Source organism: Lemur catta, unplaced genomic scaffold (assembly GCF_020740605.2).
Source record: "Lemur catta isolate mLemCat1 unplaced genomic scaffold, mLemCat1.pri scaffold_55_ctg1, whole genome shotgun sequence".
Classification (NCBI taxonomy): domain Eukaryota; kingdom Metazoa; phylum Chordata; class Mammalia; order Primates; family Lemuridae; genus Lemur; species Lemur catta.
Window position 1 is genome coordinate 617,949 of NW_025423860.1, and position 25,217 is coordinate 643,165.

At 51.3% G+C, this 25,217-nt stretch overlaps 1 long non-coding RNA gene across 1 annotated transcript; it reads right to left on the reverse strand.

The window, feature by feature from the left end:
* Nucleotides 1–14,520: 14,520 nt before the first annotated feature.
* On the reverse strand, nt 14,521–15,068 carry LOC123629867. The gene is made up of 3 exons (XR_006732342.1): nt 14,999–15,068; nt 14,774–14,848; nt 14,521–14,653 (listed from the first exon to the last, which is right to left on the reverse strand). It is a non-coding gene; the product is annotated as an uncharacterized LOC123629867 (long non-coding RNA).
* Between the last annotated feature and the right edge of the window lie 10,149 nt (nt 15,069–25,217).

Consider the following 25,217-nt stretch of genomic DNA (forward strand, 5'->3'; position numbering starts at 1 on the left):
CTGTCTTTTCTGAGACAGATTCCAAAATACAAGCATTTTGTGAAAGTTTGTCTTCTTCAGAGGTGGCAATACTAAGATCAGAGGAGGCATGCTTATCTGAAGGTATTGGCAGAGAATTTTCTGCTTCCTCATCATCATCTTCCTCTTTACCATCTTCAACTTCTGTTACTTCAGCCTTTGCCTCTGCAATCAATTCTCAGATTGGTTTATTGGAACCAACAGTAACAAAGGGATGCTGCAGTAGCTGAGATGTATTCCACCTAGCATCCACATTCTTTTCCAAGCATTTCTTTAGAAAGTCCTTAAAATTTGAAAACCATTTTGATGGCTGTGCTCAGTAGGGGGCTCAGATTTTGCTATTTTTAGCAGCACTCGCATTGGATTTAATTCATCATGAGGTGGTTCTATCTCAGCCATTTCTATTAAAGTAATACCCAGGGACCAAACATCAGCTTTGTAGTCATAGGGTCTGTCCTTAGATGTTTCACATGTGACTACTTCAGGAGCCATCCAATATGGTGTGCCAATAAAGGAATCTCTTCTTTGAATTGTCCTCGTGTTTTTAGCTGATACTCCAAAATCTGCCAATTTAATATCTCCATCTAAAGTAAAAAGAATGTTGCCAGCCTTTAGATCTCTGTGGATGATTTTATTATCATGTAAGTAGTTCAATGCCTCCAAAGTCTGTTTGCAAACTACTTGTATTTGGGACTCAGTTAATGGTCTCTCAAGTTCAAGCATCACAGCATCTACTTCTCCACCTGCACAAAATTCAATAAGGATCCAAAGATTATTCTCATAATAGAAGGCATCTAGAAGCTTGACTATATTTGGGTAATCACAAGATGCTAATATATCAATTTCAACCATGTAGTCTTCAAGTTCTTCAGATTTGGTGCCAATCACCTTTGCAGCAGCTAAAACGCTGGTCTCGTTATTCTGGGCCTTGTACACTTTCCCAAAGGCTCCGTCATCCAGTTCTCCTATAATCTCCCTAAACTCCTCGGGGTGCAGGTCCCTCTTCACATGTTCGTACTGCCTCTTCTTCTTCTCACTCTCCAACTTGAAGATCTTATGGAAATTGAAGAAGGACATTTTTCCTTCCAACACAGAGTTCCTTGCACTTAAAGGCTAAAAACAATAAAGGGCAAAGTTTCTCCTCCCTCCTCTCCTGCACGCAGCCAGCGTGGGGTCCCCCGGCTCCCACAGCTCTGACCAGCCGTCCCCCAGCAGGCGGGGCGGCGACTCGGCTCCGGCCCACGGTGGGGGCCGCGCGGGTGGGCGCCTTGGCCCTGGCCCACCCTCTGAGGGGCGGCACCTGCCTGGCCCGAGGGTCCGAGCTGTCCAGACGCCCAAGTCGCGGTGGCTTAGGCCCGTGTCACGGCGAGTCTCCCTGAAGCATTTCTTAATTCTCAAAGAGCTGGTAAAGAAAAAGATGGTACAAAAAGAAAATCTTTATCTGACAGTGAATCTGACGATAGCAAATCAAAGAAAAAAAGAGATGGTGCTGACAAACCAAGAGGCTTTGCCAGAGGTCTTGATCCTGAAAGAATAATTGGTGCCACGGATAGCAGTGGGGAATTAATGTTTCTTATGAAATGGAAAGATTCAGATGAGGCAGATTTGGTGCTGGCAAAAGAAGCAAATATGAAGTGTCCTCAAATTGTAATTGCTTTTTATGAAGAGAGACTAACTTGGCATTCTTGTCCAGAAGATGCAGCTCAATAATTGTGTGCATTGTTTTTTATATATATTTATATATACGCACACAATCTGGGGCTTGGTTTTTGATTTACTAATGTGAAGAAATAACTACATCTAATAAATCAAGTTTGATACATTTGTTTTGAAAGTAGTATTGAGAGAATTGTTGGGGGGTGCATCAATAGCACTGGTTACTTTGAACAAACAAAAGCTTTCCGTAGTTGCTTCCTTTATCAGAAAAGGACATATGATACCATGGTATATTATTTCCTCTGCACTAGAGAACAGCTCTTCTAAATGCTAGGGGAAATTTCCATAGCCATTTTTCAGTCAGAACTTGTGTTTAACTCATGCCTAAGGACCATTCTGGGTTTTTTAAATTTGTTTTTGTGTGTGTATACGTAAAATGCATATGTAAATGATTCTCTTTATTTTTAAACATTCACCGAAACAAAAATCATGGGTAATCCCATGTGTCTGTGATGCTATCATTCTGAGCAACCTAAGAACTGAAAATTTTCCTGAAGCTGTAACATTTCAAACTAAATAGTTGGTTCATAATTAATTGGATAATTTAAAGGCAGCCATATTAGAATCCGTATCTACATGGATATTCATATAAATGCAACATTGTGTTTGCAAAATTCCTAAAAGGAAAAGCTTTATCGCTACCAAAAATCTCCCCACCCAGATGAGGAAACTAGACAAATTCTGGTGTGTTCTAATACAGTAAACGAGACTTAGTTAAATGAACATTAAAGATTCCCCTAGTGAGCAATTCTTTTACAAAAACTTGAAATCCCTGTGCTGCATTGACTAAAAGTTCATGATTAATGGAATAGCTGAGGTTTGGCCCATGGAAACTTATTCAGATGGTTAGAAACGTTGGCAGTTTCAGACCTGCTGACATAAATGAGTGAACAAACTTTTTGTAATCTAAACTATTGACCTGCATGTTTTTTCTTACCCCAATTCATTTCTTACATGTAGGCTCAATCTTTTCAGTATTTGGGTTACTGGTTCTGCAGAAGCCAGGAAGAACAGCCTTGTAGTAATCAGAATGGTATCCAACTGTATACTGTTTATTGTAAATACTGGTGAACAGCGGTCAATAAATATTTTTATATTCCTAAAAAAAAAATGTTTCTTAACTGTAAACCCCTGGACAGCTGTAATAACCTAAGACTGACACTGGCTCAGGGTCTCTCCCCTGCAGGTGCCATGCCCTGCGACTGCCCGTGTCTACCGGATCGAGACAGTCTTCGCCTCGCAGGAGGAAGCGGGGCCCAACCTCTGCGTCATGTGAGGTCTCTCTGCGGCAGGTTGGCTGCTGTCTTTTGTCTTGTACATTCTGTTAAGAGAACATATTTTTAAAAATAAAATCAATCTTTTGAGGTGGTAGTGAGTGATTTGTGGGGCTCTCAGAAACTAACCTCTTCTCCTTATAAGCACTGAATGAAGCCGAAAGAAATAAACTTTTGTTCTCCGGAAGTTGTCATCCTTTGTTTGAGCTGGCCACCTTTCTATTTTCGGGGCTCCTGATAGGGTCTCCAGGAGGTGACCCAGGACGAGAAGTGTCTGAGGAGCTAGTGGTTCCCGAGGGTTCGCTCGAGCGATGCGTGGTGACAGATGGGGCTTTGCTGAAGACTAACCCACATTCTGGGGGGAGCCTTCCTCCTCTGGTTCTCCTCTTCAGAATTCATTCCTCCTTCTACAGGAGCCCACGGACCTTATTTTTAACTTTTTTTTTTTTTTTTTGAGACAGGGTCTCACTCTGTCACCCAGGCTAAGGTGCTGTGGTGCCATCATAGGTCACAGCAGCCTCACACTCCTTTGCTCAAGCGATCCTCCTGCCACAGCCTCCCGAGTAGCTGGGAGTACAGATGTGAGCCGCTGAGTCCCGCCCGTCTGTCTTTTGATTCACCTTTTTGGTCAGTTTGGGCCCCTGACAACTCTAGCGTGGTCTGGTCTTGTCACCGTGCCTGCGGGATCTGGTCACCGCAGACTCAGCGGTCAGGGAGCGTGGGCTCCTCCGACTCTCTGTGGCCCGGGGCAAGTCACCCGCCTTCTCCGGGTCTCCGTCTCCTCACCCACCTCTCAAGTGAAAACAGAACCAGGTGCTGCTCCACTGCTGCCGTGCGAAGGGCATGAGCTGGTGCAGGCGATGTCGCTAGAAGCGTCTGGAACACAGGGCCCCTCAGTGCGTGCCGACGGCACCCGCAGCGCAAGGCGGGAGCCTGGCCGACAGCAGTGTGACCAGGGCCCGCCGCCCTCCTGCCGCCGCCCAGCCCCCCGGGGAGGAGAAGGGCGTCCTGTCCGGTCCTGCCCGCGCTGCTCCTGCCGCTCTGATGGCCCCGGCGGCAGCAGCCCACCGGTCCCCAGGGCAGGAGATTCCAGCCCTCGGCTTCTCCCGCTGCCGTCGCGTCCCCTGACTCTTCCTGGCAGCGTGCCCCGGCTCAGCCTTGAGCCCACCTTCCCACCCCTCGCCTGCCCTGGCCCCACGCCGGGGCTGCGGGCCTCTCTGCTCCTCCTTTGACCTCCCAGGATCTGCTGTCCCGATCCTGTCCCCAGAACCCGCTCTGGTGGAGGAGCCGTGGCCCGGGACACTTGGCTCCACCGAGCCCGCCGTCCAGACCCAGGGTTGCCAGAAAGGGCGGCGGCACCACCCCCTCCAGGGAGCCCCCCGGGCCTGGAGGAAAAGCTGCCGCTCTGAGAGGCCCGGGAGGCTGTGGAGTCGGCAGGGGCAGCCCAGGAGCTCCCGGGCCCCACACGGCACGTGCTGCGAGGGAGGCCAGCGTCCTTCCCTCCCGCCTGTGGCCGGCTCCACCCCGGCCCTGCCCGTGCAGGGCCTCGCGTCTTTGGGCCTTTCTCTCCTTCGTGCTGTGTGGGGTGAAGGCCCAGGAAGGTCGCAGGACACAGGCCCGGGGCTAGGAGCAGCCGCCAGCGTGGATGTGAGCACACTAAGGCATCGCCACACGGCCCAGAAACATCCAGGCTGGACTCACTTGCGTCCCTGGGATGCGCCAGGTGCAGGCAGGGGACACCCGCACCTGACCGGGAAGCAACTGCTACAAACCCTGCTGGGCGGGCCGCGGGTGACAGCTCGCTGCTGCCGCAGTCCTGCCTTGCCTTCCCCGGCTGGTGCCCTGGGACCCTGGGGAAACAAACCGCATGGAGGTTTGTAATAACTTCCGACCGCTGTGAGTGGTGACAGGCAGGTAACTGCTCAGCGACTGGCTGTCTCCTGGCCGCGGCCAAAACCCAGCAGTCTCAGCGGGCGCCGCCTCCCCCATCCGAAAAGAATGGTTTCCGCTTCCCCGTAAGACAAACATCTGTAAACATTTCTCCTTTGATGTCGCTACGCTAGTCCCAAGTAATCCCCCTCCACCCCGGCCAGCCGCAGAGGAAGAGGCTGCTGTCACCTGAAGCGGGGGCGGCCCGGACGCTGCTCACTTGCGCAGAAAGAGCCGGTTCTGCGCAGCCTCCGCGGTGGCCCTGGGGGACCTCGCGCTGCTCTTACTTTTAAACTCCAAAGTCCATCTTGGAGCTAAAGCCCTCTTTCCCCACGAGATGCCGAGGGTCGTGCACGGTGTGAGGGACAGTGTGGACCTTGGACAATGACCCGTAACCCCAGAGGCAGCAGCAACGCTGGGAGCTGCCCGCCCGGCCCGCGAAGCGCTGGGAGGTCCCTTTAGCTCTGAGCGCGGGGACCGAGCCGCCCCCTCCCGCAGCGCCGTCGCAGCTCAGCCTGGGCCTCAGCGTTCTGTTTGTTTTTCCCACAAGCACCCCACTTTCTGATCCACTTGGGTTTGCTAGTGGTACTGTTAGAACCGGTTCCCTGTTCTGCCCCAGGAACAGAATGGCAGAGTCCAAGGCTGCAAAAGGCAAAGGAGTTTATTGGCTGGCTCGAGCCAGGGTCCAAGTCCCAGAGCACCAACGCAGTGGTCTCTTTACGAACTAGGACCCCGCTCAATGGGACATATGCCCTTTTATACTTTTGCTATAGCTTGTTACAAAAGATTGTCCAATATTGATTGCCCAAACCCACACACACCCCCCCTGCACAAGCCGTCTACGTGCGATTAGGAACGTTGTCCTAGCTGTTAGGCTGTTTACGTGCTGATCATGCCTCGGCCCCTTTATCAGTAAGTTGTTTGTAGTCACCCCCCCAGGGCCTGGGCCTTGTTTACCAAGCATTTGAGTAAGCAAGCACCGCTTCTAGTCACCCCCCCAGGGCCTGGGCCTTGTTTACCAAGCATTTGAGTAAGCAAGCACCGTTCACAGAAGCGGAATTTGGCCGTTAGCTATAAGCAAATTATTTTACTTTTCAACACACTTAGTTCAATGAAATAGCATAACACACTTGAAATAGCACAACACACTTGTAGGGGCTGCAAATTATTTCTGCTCTTCAGTACTGTTTAAGCGGAACCCAAAAAAATGTGGGGAAAAAGCTTTAACAATCAAATGAAGGTGTTAATATGAATCCTAAACGCTCACTGTATTACTCTTTGCCTAACGTACACATAAAAGATGGAAGGCAAAACAGTAAGATGGAATCTTTAAAACTCGAAATAGAAAGGTCATCCTCTACAAAGCTCATTTGGGCTGAGCTGCTGCGAAACTCCCTTCTGAGGGTCAACGCTAGTGGGGACTAAAGTTCCCCCCAGCACCGCCTTTCTGTTGCCCTTCTCCCTCCGGACCTCATCACAGGGGCCTTCGGTTCCCTCATCTGCTCCTCCCCCTGTCCCTGTCCCTGTCCCTGTCCCTGGGGGGAGGGTCCTGGCTGCAGGCACAGCAGCAGCAGATGCTGGGACACTGAGTCCTACAGGCTGCCCTCCCACCTCCCACCTCTCCGCTGCCTTCTCTGTCACACGGCCAAGAACTCCTGTCCCCAAGTCCCCTGTGAGTTATCATTTCTCATGATCCAGACACCATGGGGACTCTTCTTGTGGAAGCATCTGATACATCAGAGAGGCTTTCAAACTTCTCTGCTCATGGCCCGCAGTAAAAGTGCATTTTCTATTGCAGCTAAGTGTTCTCTCTCTCTCTCTCTCTCTCTCTCTCTCTCTCTCTCTCTCTCTCTCTCTCTCTCTCTCATCTAAAGCAGGTTTCAGGAAGCAATACTTCCTTTGGCTACCTGCAAAGCCTCCTGTTGCTTTCTATTCTACCCTCCCATGGGGCACCAACCCCCACAGCTCAGCAATGCTGGCTGAAATCCACTAAACTGATTTCCCAGTCCCCCAGCGGTTTATGGCAGCAGTCTGGAAGGCACCGGCCGAGACACTGACGACAGGGCATCAGGGGCCCTCGCCAGGGGGCAGGGGGAAGGAAGGCTTCCTAGCTCTTGTTCCCACAGACGGGCTCCTCTTGCCCTTTGCCCCACCTGCCACCTGCCACTTGCCGGTAAATAGCAGTTTAACACCCCAAGCGCCTTTCATGCAAGGACTCACTGGATTAGGAGGAGCCAGCGGGAGCCTAAAGCAGATTAAGGGGAGACAAAGGAAGCTTTGGGGTTTATCTTCAGCTTTCCTGTTTCCAAGAGCTCCGCTCTCTTCCTATGCTCAGCCCGAAGCACCAAAGGGAGGGACAGAACGGAGGGACGGAGAGAAGGAAAAGGAGGGAACCCTGCCACCCCCCTCACCTGCTGAGGCCAACCAACACTAGATGGTCACCTCCACCCCTAGCCCCACTCATCCTAAGGTGAGCGTGGCCTTCCTGCCGGGGCTGAGACAACCTCTTTTTCTCCCTTCCTCTGTCCCTGCCCCAGCCCCTCCGTCCCTCCCTCCCTTCTCTCTCCCCTTCCTCTCTCCATCCCTTTCTCCCCTCCTCCATCCGACCGTCCAGTGTCCAGTCCTGGACACCTTGGGGAGGTTCCTTCCCTTCCTGGATCCCTGTGGGGCTGAGGCTGGAAGGCGCAGACGGGTCGGGCAAGCAGCCGCCCTGGTGGCCGGGCCTCAGCTTCAGCCAGAAGGTGGTGGCCCCAATGCAGAGCTGCCCTCTGTGCCTGGCTCAGCTGTCTTCGTCCTGGTGCTAATGGTTCGCACACCTCTGTGTCTCCTTTGGTTTTCAGGCCGCAACACTAAATGTGACCCCGACAGCCCTCGGGCTCCCTGTCTCACAAGGCCAGGCTGGGGGAAAGAGGAGGTCCCTGTCAAGAGTCTCCTCCTTTCACCCCCTCCCTGTCTGGGTGTTCTTCCGTCAGCTCTTACATCTGACGCTCATTGTCAACAGGTCCCACGTTGTGTACAGGCGCCGAAGGGACAGATGACTGGAAGGGCGGAGCCCATCCGGCCGACTTTCCCTCCTTCGCTGCATCTCTCTCGGGATTCTCTACATTTCGTGTTTGAAAAGGAGGGCCCTGGGCACTGTCCCTGGTCACAGTGGAAGCTTCGTTGACCCGGAAAGACACCAAGCTCTGTCGTCTCTGCAGCCCTGCTGCTGACTGGACGGCGGATCCCAGGAAGGGAACACGGGAGCCAAGGCCGGCAGGAGAGCGGGGCTGGGTGGGAAGACCTGCTCTGCGGGAGGCTGTGAGGGTTCTGGAAGGAGCCCACCAAACCGTGAGCTCCTCAGGAGAAACAATGAGGTCAGGTCTTGAGATTCTTAGTGTGGGAGGTAGAAAGGGGTGGGTTGGGGTGGGGGCGAGGTGGGCATTTCTCTGCCATTTTAGGCAAAGAAGAAGAGTTATTCACCCCCCGTCCCCCTCCCTAGCCTACATGTGTGCACAAGCACACACACACAAACGGGTAAAAAACAGTAATCCACCAGACTGGTAAACTAGCTGTGGAAAATTCAAAATGGTTTTGGGTAAAGTTCCAAGGAAAGGAGGAGTGTGGCTGCACAGCAGGCTTTCTCCAGAAGGATTCTGGGCCCGTTTACAATTGCCGTCCTTCAGCTTCTCCACAGAAACACCAAAATGGCGTCTGGGTGGCGGCCACACTGGCGTGTCCACGCGGGTCACTGCCGTGCACACAGCAGCCCACCCAGGGGGTTTGTGTTTACTCTGCCGCACGCCACAATGGTCTGAGGAGGCTTTCAGCCAAAATAGATATGGCGACATGCTAACACAGGATTACAGAGTTTGCTGAAGGACAGACATCAGAAAAATGGCAGACTAGGAAGCTCTAAGCTTTCCTTTCTCCACAGAACATTAAAAAATAAAAAGAAATTTTTTGAACCACTTTTGTCTGAGTACTGGAAAACAGTCAAAGGTTTACAGCAACCAAGTGAATGCCCGATCAAGAAAATGCCATCTTCAAAGTGAAAATTTCTGTTGTGTTTTTACTTACCCTGGTCCCACCTTCTTCCCAGTGTGGTGGCTGTATCAGTCTTGAAGCAGCAGCAACCAGCCTCGTTTCCAGTTCCTTCCCTGGTGCTGAAAGAATCAGAGCAGATATTACTTGCAAATTATTATGCACATCTCTTCTATACTGTCTGGGAGATACCTGAAGGACTGACTCACTAATCTGTGTCACATAGCACAGAACACACACAGGTGGGAACACAGAGGGACAATGTTCATGAAAGCTGCAAGATGACTGCAGACTCACCGATGCCTGGGGTGAAAGATTATGAGTAGAGACATACAATAGACCACCTGAGGCCCAGACTGGAAGCTGGAGTGAGACTCTGAGAAATTGGGATATTCAAAAGCAGCTGTGTCTGCAGGGGAATTTACATGCTCAGGGACAACGTGTGCTCACAAAGTTCTGAGAGGACCTAGACTTTCACCTCATGCTGATCCCTGGGCTCTGAGCAAGCTTCACTGATTTTGAAGGAGTGCACAAAGACAGTCTGCAAAGACCAGGAGACCCCTTGGCCTTCAAGGAAATCTCTGTCCAAACATTAGCTGAACACAAAGTAAAGGAACAAAGACTTCAGCAATTACACATGACAAGGAATAGTCTTATAAAAAAAGTTTGGAAAAGTCTCAAACAAATGGACTGCTGCTACATGCTTCAACAATTTTTACAAAAACCAGCAACCCCTGGAGAAGGTAAAGATTCTGAATGTCAGAGTTACCACATTATAACAGTAAGATGCCCAATTCTCTCTCTCTCTCTCTCTCTCTCTCTCTCTCTCTCTCTCTCTCACACACACACACACACACACACACACACACCCCACAATGTGTACAAACAAAGAGGAAAACATGGCTCATTCAAGTAAAAAAATATTAAACAGAAACCATTCCTGAGGAAGCCCAGACATCAGACTTACTACACAAAAAAGTTTAAAACGTGCTCAAATAACTAAAGGAAAACATAAGCAAAACCACTAAAGGAGATCAGGAAAATGATATATGAACAAAATGACAATATTAACAAAGAGATCAGAATTTTTGAAAGTACCAAACAGAAATTCTGGAGCTGAAAGTACAACAACTGAAATGAAAAATTCACTATAGGTGTTCAACAGCAATTTGATTTCAGCAGACAAAAGAAAGATGAGTGAACTTGAAAAAAGAACAAATGAAATTATCTCATCTGAGGAGTAGAAAGAAAAAAGAAGGAAGAAAAGTTAGCAGAGCCTAACAGACCTGTGGGGCACCATCAAGCAGAAAAACACACGTTATGGAATTCCCAGAAGGAGGAGAGAGAAAAGCAAAACAGATGATTGAAAGAAATAATGGTTGAAAATGGCCCACATTTGCTTCTACACATGAATTCACAAATTTAAGAAACTTGACCTCTAAGTAGAATAAAGTCTGAGACCCATACCAATACACATTATACTCAAATTGTCAAAAGACAAAAAAAAAAAAAAAAAGAATCTTGAAAGTAGCAAGAGAGAAGGGACTCATAACATACAAGAGATGCCCCATACGATTATCAGCAGATTAATCATCAGAAACATTTGATGTCAGAAAGCAGTAAGAAGATTTTTAAAAAGAATAAAGCAATGGGAAAGTAGTTTAAAGTACTGAAAGAAAAATAATTTGTCAACTGAGAGTTTTATATTCCAAAAACTGTCTTTCAAAAATATGCAAGAAATTAAGACATTCCCAGATAAACAAAAACTGAAGGAGCTCATTACTGGCCCTATAGGAAATGCTAACAGAAGTTCCTTAAGTTAAAATGAAAGAAAACTAGACAGTAACTCAAAGCCACGTGAGGACAGTGCTGGGAAAGGCTCCTTCATTTCCAACGACTGCCTTCCCTTTGGCAGGGAGGTGAGAAGCCTGGGTGGTGGCAACTAGGGCAGGGCTGGGTCTCTCAAGCCCCCCAGGGCTCATCTCACAGCAGGAACTCGGCCCTGACAGTCCACATCTTCTGGGCCTGAGAGCAGGTGGAAGGCATTTCACTGCAGGGTCAACAGCACACCTGCTGTCACTCCAGCAGGTCCAGTTGATCTCTGACACATGTAAAGCAAGGTGTGAAGATAAAAATAAAAGCTTTGGAAGCTGCGTTTAAACAGGAAGCCAGTCCTACCTTCCAGCACATCCCCACACAGGCACCTCAGAGATAGTGCGGGTTTGGTCCACACCGTCCAAGAAAGCAAACATCGCAATAAAGCAAGTCACACCAATTTTTTGATTCCCGGTGTATGTAAAAGTTGTATCTATACCAGACTGCAGTCTATTAAGTGTGCAATATCACTGTCTAAAAACAAAATGTAAATCCCTTAATTAAAAACCACTTAATTGCTAAAAAATGGTAGCGATCATCTGAGCCTTCAGTGAGTTGCAATCTTTTTGCTGGTGCGGAGTCTTGTCTTGACGGTGATGGCTGCTGACTGATCAGTGTGGTGGTTCCTGAAGGGCGGACGGCTGTGGTAGTTTCTTAAAACAGGACAACAATGAGGCCAGGTGTGGTGGCTCATGCCTGCAGTCCTACCTAGCACTGTGGGAGGCCAAGGCAGGAGGATCACTTGAGGCCAGGAGCTTGAGAGCAGCTGGGCAAAACAGTGAGATCTTGCCTCTTCCAAAAATAAAAAAAAAAATTGTCTGTGCATGGCAGGGCACACCTGTAGTCTCAGCTACTTGGGAGGATCGCTTGAGTCCAGGAGTTCGAGGCTGCAATGAGCTATGATCACCCCACTGTTCTCCAGCCTGGGTGACAGGGCAAAACCCTGTCAATCAATTAATCAATAAAGGAAGGAAGTTTGCCACATTAACTCTTTCTTTCACAAAAAAAAATTCTCTGTAGCATATGACACTGTGGGTAACAGTAGAACTTCTTTCAAAGTTAGAGTCAGTTCTCTCAAACTCTCCTGCTGCTTTATCAACTAAGTTTCTGTAATATTCTAAATCCTTTGTTGTCATTTCAACAGTGCTCACAGCATCTTCACCAGGAGTAGATTCCATCTGAAGAAACACTTTCTTTGCTCACCCGTAAGAAGCGGCTCCTCATCCGTTCAAGTTTGGCCATGAGATCACAGCAATGCAGTCCCATCTTCAGGCTCCACTGCTAATCCTAGTGCTCCTGCTATTTTTGCCACATCTGCAGTTATTTTCTCCTCTGAAGTCTTAAATCCCTCAAACTCATCCACGAGAGTTGGAATCACCTTTTTCCAACCTCCTTTTAATGTTGGTATTTTGATCTTCTCTCATGAATGGCATCTAGAATGGTGAATCCTTTCCAGAAGGTTTTCAATTAACTTTGCTCAAATCCACCACAGGAATCACTACCTATGACAGCTGTGGCCTTACAGAATATATTTCTTAAATAATAAGACTTGAAAGTCGAAATTACTCCTTGATCCACCGGCTGCAGGGCGGACGTTGTGTTGGCATGAAAACAACATCAATTTCCTGGTACATCTCCATGAGGGCTCTCGGCTGACTGGCTGCATTGTCAATGAACAGTGACATTTTGAAAGGAATCTCTTTTTCTGAGCAGTAAATCTCAACATTGGGCTTACAATATTCACTGAAACACGCTGTAAACAGATGTGCTGTCACTGCTGTTTCGCCGACAGAGCACAGGCAGAGCCGAGTCGGCCTAAGTCTTAGGGCCCTGCGGCTTTCACAGTGGCAAATGGCACCGTCTTCAGCTTAAAGTCGCCAGCGGCATTGGCCCTGACAGAAGAGTCACCTGACCTGTGAGGCTTTGAAGCCGGACATTGACTGCTCCCGTCCAGCTGTGAAAGTCCTGGATGGCACCTGCTCCCGACAGGAGGCTGTTTCATTCACATTAAAAATCTGCGTTGAGCGTGGACGGCAGTTACCTTGGCGAGATCGTCTGGACAACTTGCCGCAGCTTCTGCACCAGCACCGGCTGCTTCCCCGTGAGATTTACTAATGTTGTGGAGACGGCTTCTCTCCTTCAACCTCGGGAACCAACCTCTGCTGGCTTCCGACTTCCCTTCTGCAGCTTCCTCTCCTCTCTCAGCCTTCACAGAACTGAAGAGAGTTAGGGCCTCGCTCTGGATTAGGCTTTGGCCTAAGGGAACGCTGTGGCCGGTTGGATCTTCTGTCCCCACCGCTAACACTTTCTCCGTGTCAGCGAGACTATTTCACTGTCTCATCACTTGTGTGATCGCTGGAGCAGCAGTTTTCATTTCCCTCAGGAACTTTCCTTGGCAGTCACAGCTTGGCTGACTGCGGGGAGTTAGCTGCGCTCCCACTCCCCGCAAAGAGGTTTTATCTCTTTCTTCGGATCAGGTCTCTAAGTTGACCGCGCCAGTTTGCGGGGAGTTAGCTACGCTCCCCGCAAAGGGGGTTTTGTCTCTTTCTTCGGATCCGGTCTCTAAGTTGACCACGCCAGTTTGCGGGGAGTCAGCTGCGCTCCCCGCAAGGAGGTTTTCTCTTCCGATCAGGTCTCTCAGGCAGGGGTCATCGCAAAGGATGAAAAAATAGTAGGAAACAGAAATAATAGTAATAATACACAGAGCCAAAGATATAGTTTATAAAGTAAAGGTTTATGAAAATAGATAAAGTAGGGTATCCGGATGCGAATATTTCCTCCTGCCAAAAATATCTCCCAAACTGAAAATCCACACAGGTGTTATACAGGGTAGATACAGGCTCCTGTTGCCCAGGGCAACAGGATTTACATACTAACAGGCAGTTTGCTTTAGGGTCAAAGTCTTCTAAAAGGCTACTACAGATCCTTCAACTAACTCTAACTAGGGGAACAATGAGTTGTAAAATCTTCTTGGGGCAAACTTCTAAGTTTTCTGATAAGGCTATTACTTTAGCAAAAACCAGAGACATCTTGGCTCCGGTGATTGTGTTCTTGGAGACAGAGATGATCTCAGAAGTCAACATGAGCTGTGCTTTGTGTTAATTACTTTAACCGCATGGCTCCTTCTGGGCCCGGCGTGGGCATTAGCATATCTCTCTGATCAGCTCTCATCTCCGGGGGTCCTTGCCAGCTCCGGCAACCCATGGCTCTAGGAAGAGGCCTGCCTTGTCTTTCAAAACAGGTGAGAACCATAGGCCCAGTTTATAGCTGTCTCTTTGAAGTGCAGCTTTTACTGACCAAGGAGACGCCCTCCTGAGACGAGGCAGCTTTTGAACTAACACATTTCTTTTTTCTTTAAGGCAAAGCCTTATGTGACTTCTGAAATCAAATCTTGTCTCCGGAAATACAGGGGGCATTTCTATGACTCAGTATTCTTAGGCTCAACAGCTGACCTCGGAGCAAGCTGTCACCTGTCTTGGCTTCAGACTTGCCTTCCTTGCTAAATTTAATCCTTTGTGGCTTTTGACTAAAAGCGAGAGACATGCAACTTCCCTTCCCTTGAACACTCAGAGGCCCCTGTATGGTTATTAATTGCCCTAATTTCTATTTTTTTATGTCTCAGGAAACAGGGAGGATTGAGGAGAGGGAGAGAGATGGGAGACTGTACTCCCCCCACAACACGACATCAATGCAAAACAGCCCTCGGAATGAACCCCACCTCCAGGGAGGAAGAGCGGTGCTGTGAGATGCTTGGCCTCAGACCCGTCTCCACGCTGGAGCACCCACGACAGTAGACACAGAAGCTGGAACGTGGGTCTCTGTGGAAGGAGAAAGGTGGCAGTCTCGCACTTCCCACCCTCTGCCTGTCACCAGCTAGTGCAGCACTCTCGCTCCCAGGCTCCCTTCTCCCTCGTCACCACTCACCCCTCCCGGCTCACCTCTCCTGTCTCCACTCTTTGCAGGTCAGGACCGGCCCTTTCCCCTCCACCCTCTGTGCAAAGCCCAGAAGAAATCTGAAAGTGACACGGGGGGAGGCAGCTGTTGAGACTGACAGAATCTAGGCAAGAGAACACCCTCCCACTCCACGTGGTTTAGCAAATTTCCAGAGAATACCGCGGGACGACAGCGCCAAAGTGTCACCTTGTAATAAAGTGCTCTCATACCTAGAACCATTCTCTGGGCTCATCTCTCCCAAGAGGCTCAGGAGTTGTCCCCTGGACACCTGGTTCCCGACCCTGCGCTCTTAGGACTCAGCTGCTCTCACTCCCGACACACGGGAACGAACTTCTTTGAACTGGTGACTTTGCAAAGCAACGCTATAGTGGGGTGAACAGAATTGAATTCATACTAAGGTATAGAATATCGGCAGGTTATTGAGCAATTAAGTTAAACATAATTCTGGAGAACTGCAGTTGTGCGTCAACTTTAACCCTGCATGTACAACACTGCGCTGTGAGCCTGTTACTAACTTCCACCCCCGCTGGCCCCCGCCAGTGGCCTGGCCCTGGTTTGCCCAGGCCCATTGCCTTCGTTACCTGTCTCTGTCCTCCTGTGTGTCCCAAGCTGGTCCAGACGAGCCCGGGTGGGATTCGTCTCCCGCGGTGTCTGCGGACTGGCCGGCTGCAGAGACTGTTCAGTTCTCCGTTGCTGCAGCTGTGAAAGTACAGAACTCCCTCCTTAAGCACATGGCACTGTCAAACAGGGTCACAGTCCCGCGCCTGGTGGTCTCGTGCCTGTGCGAAGGATGACAGGCCTGAGAGTTCCCCTGTCTGTGCTCCCCTGAGTGTGCATGTCCCCAAGTCCCCCTGCCGCTGTGAGACGCCTCTGCCAGAGGAAAGGCCCGGCTGGCCCCCCACAGGGTGGACAGAGATTCGCAGACCTGGTGGGCGCCAAGAGGGGACAGTCCACCCTCCCGCCGGGGCCCCCGCAGGACCCGATTGGGCCAAACAGAAGCCTCTTCTCTGGGTGGTTTCCTGTCTGTCCCTCAGTCTCAAATCCTCCACGTGCCACCTGCAGCTCAGACACCAGCGCTAAAAGGTAACTGCTCTGGACAAAAGGCTGCTTCCCCGCAGTTGGGGGTTTACCATGGCCTTTCCCAGCGTTAAGTGCCGGGGACACACAGGAGGATGAGACTGTCAACGAGACCTTGTGAGGAATGATGCCGGAGAACCGTAAGGACCCACCAACTGGTGTTGAACAAGGAAAGCGCCCAAAGCACTGGGGGATTTTCGGTGCCCTCCCAGGTGTCAGTCTCCAGTTCACTCTCCTGGTAGATTACGTGTAGGACGGAGGACCAGGTGGAATCTTCTTTCAGTGTTAGGGGGCTACGCGGTGGCTCACGTGACCTCCAGGGGCCTGAGCCAAGGGGGAGGAGCAGGCAGTGGGTCCCGAGCTGAGTTCATGGGTGGTTGTCTGCTGCGGGGTTAGACGTGGGGAACCCCAAGTGCATCGTTTTATATGCTAGGATACAATACCAGATCTTGTGCAACTAAGAAATTCCATTCCTAGGCCGGGCGCAGTGGCTCATGCCTGTAATCCTAGCACTCTGGGAGGCCGAGGTGGGTGGATGGCTCGAGGTCAGGAGTTTGAGACCAGCCTGAGCAAGAGTGAGACCCCGTCTCTGCTAAAAATAGAAAGAAATTATCTGGACAACTAAAATATATACATAGAAAACATTAGCCGGGCATGGTGGCGCATGCCTGTAGTCCCAGCTGCTCAGGAGGCTGAGGCAGGAGGATCACTTGAGCCCAGGAGTTTGAGGTTGCTGTGAGCTAGGCTGACACCACGGCACTCACTCTAGCCTGGGCAGCACAGTGAGACTCTGTCTCAAAAAAAAAAAAAAACAACAGAAGTTCCATTCCTAAAAACAGTGTGTTGTTACACACTGCTGTTGGAGATCATCTTGAATCGGCTGAGACCTAGAAATCATCTTCCTTCCTTTGTTTACTAAATGCCTAATATGAACTGGTTTCTTATCAGTTGCCCTTCTCTGCAAAAAAGCCCGGTATGGAAAAGGTGGCGTCTGCCCAGCAGTGATTCCAGCCTCCGTGGGCCTGTGTGTGTCTGGGAGGGGCCCGTTTTCCCTGCGGCCTCCGACTCACCCATCCACCACCCTCCTGCTCTTGGTTGTTTCAACGACCGTGGGACGGGCGGCCAGGAGGGAGCGACGTCTGCTTCTGAGCGAGGCTCCTACAGGTCTCCACCCGCCCTCAATGATCATTCGCTTCCTCAACTGCCAGCATCTGATCTAGCTGGGACTCCAGAGGAAACAAGAAATGTTCACTGGACAAGAATAAAGAGTGTGCTAATGCACTGGAGATTTCTCCCTCGCCCTAGTCACTTGTCTCTTCCCCTCCCTCCAGCCTCCCTCCAGCCCCCACTGGCCCTGCCAGTGCTGCGTGTCTGCTTCAGGGGCCCGGGTCTTTCCACATTTCAGGAGGCATCCCGCCGAGCCCTCCTGAGTTCACCGGGGACAGCGACACCTGCTGCTGCTTTTCTGCTGCAGGACAATTTCATTCTCCCAGAAAACACACTTTGGGTCCCTACTGGGTGCCAGGCTCTATTTTAAACACTAAGGCTACAGAAACACACACACACACACACGCGGTTCCTGCAGTAAAGCCAGTTATAGTGTTGTAGGGCAGACGGGTGACTGTAACAGAGTGACGAATGCTGACAGCAGTCAGGACAGGGATGGGGGTAGGATCCCAGAGAGAGGGACATCTAGCCCAGACAAAGAGACAGGCATAAAATTCCTGACACATCCCGCTACAGCTGCATCCTGGACACCCAGTGGCTTTGGCAAGGAAGTGAAGATGATTTAGACATTTATCTTCACTTAGCTTTGCTTGGGGACAAGTGGCCTGCAGACTTGTCTACCTGGCCCAAGATGACTCAGGTAATGAAGACGGCCACTCCGCCCCACACAGCCCCATCCCACCGTCTACCTGGGGCTTGGGTGGCTGCCATTGCATGAATCTGGAAGCAAACCAGTCCCGGCCACTAGAGAGGAGTATTTGCTTCCAAAAAGTCACGTGCCCTCACCCACGCTCTGTAATCTGCCTGCGACTGGCTAGTGGTGAGGGTCCTTTTTCCCCTACGGGCTGAGCTCTAGAGGCACGACAGGCTGGTGAGGGTCTTGTGTCTCAGCCCCACTGCCCCTGGATCCACGGAGGCTACTTTAAGAGGGGGCCGTCAGCGGGCGAGGGGAGAGCTCCTCGGGAGCACGGTGTTCACGCTGTCGTGTTTCCGTGCCTCGGTTGCACCATCCCTCACTCAGAGGAAATGTGCTAAGTAGTTCCAGGAGACAATTAAGGGGAAAATAATTGCACAGCATTTTAGGACAATGTATCAACAAGGGAAAATATCAGCAACTTCACTGGAGGAGGCGGAGGACGGCCCTCTAGTTGGGAAACCAGGCCTTTGGCAAAAGAGTTTAAACTCCCTGACTACATTTTATTGACAAGGTCAGTCTTTATTCTTGCTGCCAAAATTAGAATCTAACCTTTTTTCTCTGTCATAACAACCCCGGTGTTTAATCACCAATTGTGCAGGGTGGTAAAAAAAAAAAGTTGTATCCTTTAAGTCTGGAGATTGACAACACAGAGGAGGGAGCTATTAATTTCCAGAACCACCCTGTCCAAGAACTATTTTCCTTTCCTTTCTTCCCAGATACCCAGATGGAAATCTGCCCTTCAGAGAAGGAAGGAAATGACACAATGGACAAGACTTCTACGAATAAGTAAGCTTTGCCCAGGACATGGACGGAAAAGTAAAGAGAGAGAGAGGGGGAGAGAGAGAAACTCGTTAACCCCGCCTGACGGCGCGTCAGATGCGGTGTGTGTCCCTCCCCATCCCAGCACTGGACAACCAGGACACTGAGCAGCCTATGAGCCTTCTCATGTTCACCACACGAGTTCACGGAGAAACAAGAACAGCGTGCTGTGTTTCCAGACCCTCTGCCTGGCTGCCTGAGGATGCAGCCCCTGCCCACATCCAGCCAGGGCCACGGCTTCGGATGCTCATTCAGGGACCTCACACTGTCGCTAGGACAAGGGCAGCAGGCACGTGGCTGAGCCAAGTCCATGGCAGGACGTGCGAGGCAACTGCGGTGTAGAGGGGGCGAGGAGGTGGAGGGAGGGCCGCCACAAAAGCAAAGCAGGAAAGACGTGGTTTCCTGGAATGAGGGCAAGAGCACGTCAGAGAAGCTCGATGGTCAGGAAGGCTGCGTTCCTGCCCGAGCTAGATGCAGGCAGAGGCAGGTCTGGGATAGAAGGACAAACGCTGCCTGTAACGGGATATGAAATCTCAAGTCCCTGTGTCTCTTTTTTCCTGCCTTAGATTTGGCCCGTCCTTGGCTGGACAGGGAGGGAGAGTGACCCTCCCTGGGACGTGCTGACCAGGCGGCTGGGTCTGCAGGGAGAGCCTTCCTCTCGGCAAAGAAGGGGGAGATACATTCGGTCGTGAACGGCTCAGAATCCTGTTTTAGAAGTTCTTTCTGATTTGACCACCATAGCTTTTTGTGAAAGAAAAGCCAGGAAGATGGCTTTGATGTGAAAGAGAAAGGGGGATCCAGGCACAAAGTGGAGGAAGGTGAGGAAGAAACCAAGAAGTGGAGAGAAACCCCAGCTCTGAATCTGGGAACTCAGTGGCAGCAAGGGAGGGAGTGGCCCCAGCGTGGGCGGGAACTCAGCACTGCAGCAAGGGAAGAGCCCCTGGGGGTGCAGTTTAAATACCCAGGAAGTCCTTCAGCTCAGGCTCTGCCCACAGAGCTCCTGGCCAGCACCGTGCACCCACCCACGTGCACCCACCCACGTGCACACACATGCATGCACACACACCCAGGTGCACCCATGCATGTACACACACACCCAGATGCACCTACTCATGTGCGCACACGCGTATGGACACACGCCCACACGCGTATGGACACACGCCCACATGCACGCACACCAAATACAAAGAAGTCTCCTGGCACCACACAGGCTGGTGGACAATAGCTCATCTGGGCCAGGGGTCGGACTGAGCAGCCTGGGCTAGAACAGTGGGAATCAACACACACCAGGATACGCATTCCTTGAAAGACAAAAGGATTTTGTGACTATCTGAGGTAAAGCAAGTTTGGAGAAAACCGTGAGGTAAAGCAAGTTTGGAGAAAACCGTACACCAAGGTTGAAAGGTATCATGATGCCCCAAAGATCTTGCCTCTGGGACTTCAAGGGCTTGTGGAGCCCTCCCACAATGCTGCGGGGCTGGCGGGGGTGACCAATAGAGTCTGGGGGAGGTGATGCCTCCTGCAGCTTCTGCCTTGTCCCTTGGGGGAAGCTGGCCACCACAGCGGGAGGACCCTGAAGCAGCCCTGTACAGAGGGGTCCGGGGAGAGGAACCGAGGGCTCCACCAATCACCAGCTTGTGGGCCGAGTGAGGATCCCCGGCTCCAGTCCAGCCTTTGGATGACGCGTCACCAGCTGACACCTTGACTGCAGCCTCAGGGGAGACCATGAGCCAAAGTCACCCAAGCAGGACGCTCATAAATTCCTGACCCGCAGATGCCGTGAGTGGCATCTCACAGTTTATTGTTGTTTCTAACCACTGGCTTTTGGGATAATATGTTCTATAGCAATAGATAGCCAATATAAATATATACTAGCATGTTGAAATCTTAGAGGGAGTCCTGCAGTTTCAGATAACGTGTTCAGCTTTCACTCAGTGTTTGGCAAATGCTTTTGTTACACAACATTTCTTTCAAAGAACGCCTCACGAACACCTTAGGGTGTTAATGTCGCACCCGAAGTGTACTTTAGGAAGATCTGGGCTGGCTCTGGTTGTATTTGTGGTTAAAACTTATATCACATACACTTTATGCAATAGTTTGCATGAGATAAAATTGCATCTAAAAATATTTAAATAAAGACTTAATTGTAATTTTAGAAACATAACTACATCACATGCATTTAGGTAGTTCCCCATTTAAAGGAAATCTTGTGTCGAGTTAGCATTTGGAACACGGAAATTTGCTTCCCATCCCATCGTCTTTTAATATTAATATATTGCTTTTTCTAGGCTAGCTGAAGGAAATAAAAAATAAAATAAGAAATAATGTATTGGCTTTTTTGTAAAATCAAAGCTTATTTTTATAACTGTATTTAAAGCATTTGTAAAATGAAAAAATAAAAATAAAAGACCACTCTGGTCATTAAAAACTTTAACCCCAGCTTCTGGTTAAAATGGGAAACCTGAGCTGTTTGCTGCTCTAAGTAGTCTGGTTGTCTGAAGAGGAGAAGGTCGAGGAAGACTCGGCACAGCCCCAGGCGTCCCGGAGGGCTGGGAGGGAAACACTAAGCCATTGTCCTCCGGGCCACCGTGGAATGAGCCCAGGACACTCACCCAGAGAAAACTCATCTCCTCTCTTGAAGGATAAGGGGACTCGATTCTGAGAATGGCTTCAAAGAGCTAGAAGTAAGAGCGGCCTGAAATTCCAGAGCCTTCAAGGTTGTTCCCAGGCAGAGGGCTGCAGCGCCCAGGGCCTCCTTCCAGGCCGGCGGTGAAGTGGCCTCAGACCGAGTCCTGGCCCAGCCCCTGCCAGCGGGGCCACCTCAGACTCCTACTTGGCCTCTTCTGGCCTCACTTTGTTCACTTGGGAAAGGGGGTAGTGACACCTACCGCACAGGACTCCCAAGTGGGTCACGTGAGAACAGGAAGCAGCAGGTGCTCAATTCACCTGCCCCCCACTGTGCTGCTCCCCCCCCTTCCCCCTCCCCCATCTGCCCCTTGGAGCCACGTGACCCCGCTGACCCCAGTGCACTCAAGACCCCCTACGGCAAGGGAAGCCCAATTCACCAGAGGCGTCGATTAGGGGAGATCATTCTTCACTACAAAAGGATTTTTCTCTTTCCCAAAGGATTCACTTAGAATAGCTTGTCGCCTCGGATAGGAACCCCAACTTCCCCGGAGTTTACAGACAAGTAACTGCTTGGGAACCTCTACGCGGACGCCGGCGGGCACTCCACGATCAGTCGGCCGTGCAGCCTTCCCGACACCGTGACGCCAGCCCAAGGCAAATGCTCACGAAAACCAGCTGTGCACAGTTTCTCAGGAACATTCTAATGGAAGCAGACCCGCCACTGCCCGGTGCCCCAACACGACAGGCCGCGGCGGCTGCCCCCGCGCTGGCCAGAGCAGGCCGGTGCCCGGCCACGGGGTTTTAGTTGAGTGAGGAAAATGAGCTATAATTACATTGTCAAGAAGTCAGCTCGTGTAATCTCCTCAGCTTGGGTCTCGAATGCCCCTCACTAAACAGAACGCGCCTGTTCCATTAAAACAGCCCCTCGCACCCTGTCCCAGCGTGTTGCCATGGAGACTCCACAGGCCTGCAAAGCAAGATGCTGGCCGGCCCCTGTCACCCGGCAAGATGAGGGGAGACTAAGTGCCCTCAGGGAGCAGCTGCATGCCCAGGCCACGGGCCTGCTGGGCACATTCAGCCCTGGGCATCTGCCAGGTGGCAGGACCCCTGCAGGAGGGCAGCCCCGGCCCTAGATCTCATGGGGGCTGCCTGCGGGGCTCTGAGGAGCCTGGGGCTAGAGGACCTGGACTTGATGTGGACAAAGAAAATCCCCCAGGTCCCCCTCAGCTCCAGCCAGGAGAATTTCTGAGAACAAGGGGCACAGAAAAGGAAGAAGAAGAAAACACAGGCTATGTCCTCACAGTGTGCAGTCTAGCTCAGGAGCTACATCTAATCCACTCACTGCACGGACAATAATCCAGGACCGAATGTCACGCCTCAGCGCGGCAGGGCTTGGCTGCTGTGTGGCCAGAGAAGTCAACAAGCCCATGAGGCAGGCAGGTCCCACTGGACCTCAGGAACGGAGGAGGACTGCGACCACGTCTCGAAGCTCCCCATTTACCAGACCCTGTGACGAGTGCTTCTCGTGGGACTCTGCACGTCACTCTTCTGCCGACATCGTGCGGGTGCTGGTACCATTTTCATTTTACATGAGGTGACCGGATTCTGAGGGTTCAATGAAGTCACACACATGGTTTTAACACGGATCTCTTTAGCCCCGAAGGCCCCTTGGTCCTAACCTCATTTAGATGGGCAGGAGGCAGGAAGTGTTTGAAAAAGATGAAAGAGGCCAGCACAGCGGCGCACACCTATAATCCCAGCTCTTTGAGGGGCTGAGGCGGGAGGATCACTTGCGGCCAGGAGTTCGAGAGCAGCCTGGGCAACACAGCAGGACTCCATCTCTACAAAAATAAAAATTAAAAAATTAGCTGGAACCTGCAGTCCCAGGCACTCAGGAGGCTGAGGCAGGAGGATCACTTAAGCCCTGGAGTTTGAGGTTGCTGTGAGCTAAGCTGACACCATGGCACTCTAGCCCAGGTGACAGAATGAGACTCTGTCAAAAAAAAAAAAAAACACAAGAGAATCTATTGGTTCTGAAAATGAGAAATGGACCCACAGTTTGAAAAAGTCATCCAATGCGACCTCGTCCACCAAGGTCCCGATTAGCACTGTCTCGTTACTTCACATTCAGATTCATGTACTGGTTTCCTACGGTCTCCCTTGATGTTGAAGCATCTTTCCCACCACGCTCCAACACCCTTGGATCAACCCCCAAGGAGGAAGGCTTTAATCTTGAAAACAACTTTCCACGAGTCATCGTGATCCCTGAATTAATTGACGCTTCTTAGCTGGATGTCTCAGGGCAGGGTGTCTGAGACACGGGTCTCAGGGCTGGATGTCTCAGGGCTGGATGTCTCAGGGCAGGTGTCTGAGACACGGGTCTCAGGGCTGGATGTCTCAGGGCTGGTTGTCTCAGGGCTGGGTGTCTCAGGGCTGGGTGTCTCAGGGCTGGATGTCTCAGGGCAGGTGTCTGAGACACGGGTCTCAGGGCTGGATGTCTCAGGGCTGGATGTCTCAGGGCAGGTGTCTGAGACACGGGTCTCAGGGCAGGTGTCTGAGACATGGGTCTCAGGGCTGGATGTCTCAGGGCAGGTGTCTGAGACACGGGTCTCAGGGCAGGTGTCTGACACACGGGTCTCAGGGCTGGATGTCTCAGGGCTGGATGTCTCAGGGCAGGTGTCTGAGACACGGGTCTCAGGGCTGGATGTCTCAGGGCTGGTTGTCTCAGGGCTGGATGTCTCAGGGCTGGATGTCTCAGGGCAGGTGTCTGAGACACGGGTCTCAGGGCTGGGTGTCTCAGGGCAGGTGTCTGAGACACGGGTCTCAGGGCAGGGTGTCTCAGGGCAGGTGTCTGAGACACGGGTCTCAGGGCAGGGTGTGAGCAGCGTCCACCAGAACCACACATTTGGGCCCCGCAGGGTCTGGCTCGCCTGAGAGGGAAGAGGAAGTGAGTGGCCTGAGTTGGAGCTGCTGATGGGCGGCTCCCGGGTGCCCTCACAGAGTCGAGACCAGCTCTCAGCCCTCGGAGCATGGAACTGGCTTTGGGGGACACCTGTGTGACAGGAGAGTGTGGCGAGCAGGAACCTGTGCAGAGGGATGGTCGTGAGTGGATGGCACAGGGAATCACCCCACCCCAGTGGACTTTGCCAGGTATGGACTAGACGAGGGAAGTTGAGAGAAAGGATAGAAGAGAAACCCTTTGGGACAAACCTCCAAGGAAAGATAAAGGCAGATGCTGGGCTGCGTCTGGGACCGTGCAGTCCGGATCCCTGGGGCGCTGGTGAACTCCTCAGACCTCCTCGGTCAGAAGCTCTTGTTAGGCAGAGATCAAATCTGCAGGTGGCTGATAGAGGCCAGGATGACAGTTCTGAGGGGATGGAGAAGTGGGGAAGGGACTGCAGGAAAGCGCAGCTGACAACCACGAAGAGCAGGGACTTGAGGTCTGAGGCTCACACAGCTGCGGAGCTGCGACTTTGTTATAAGAACACCTGTCAAATCACATGCATCAATCATCTGGTGACACCCACAGTCCCCGTAAGCCCTGCCCCGGACCAGGCCAATCAAAGGAAACCACCTGGGAGTCCTCAACGTCATTCCCCACTCGTGGAGACCGACCCGTTCCTCTCTGGAATGTGCTCTCACTTTGTATAGCTCCCTTCTTTTCTGCAATAAAAGCTGTTTGCATGGAATTGCTTCCTGTCTGTGGTCACTCGGTGGCACCGGCCCTGCTTGTGAATTTTCCAAGCAAGGAGCCAAAGAAGCAGGACAACAGTCCACCAGGAGGCCGGACCTGACACTCTGAGAGGGGGAGAGGAGCTCTGCATTCTAACAGGACCCCAGGCAATGTTGACGGCTCTGGGGAGTGCTTCAGCTGAACAGCAGGGAGGTGGGGCCTTCAGAGAACACCATTTGTGAGCCAATAACTGATCTTAACATGGGCAGGAGGAGGCCGTTTCTCGCCATTTACAGGTGGCTTCACC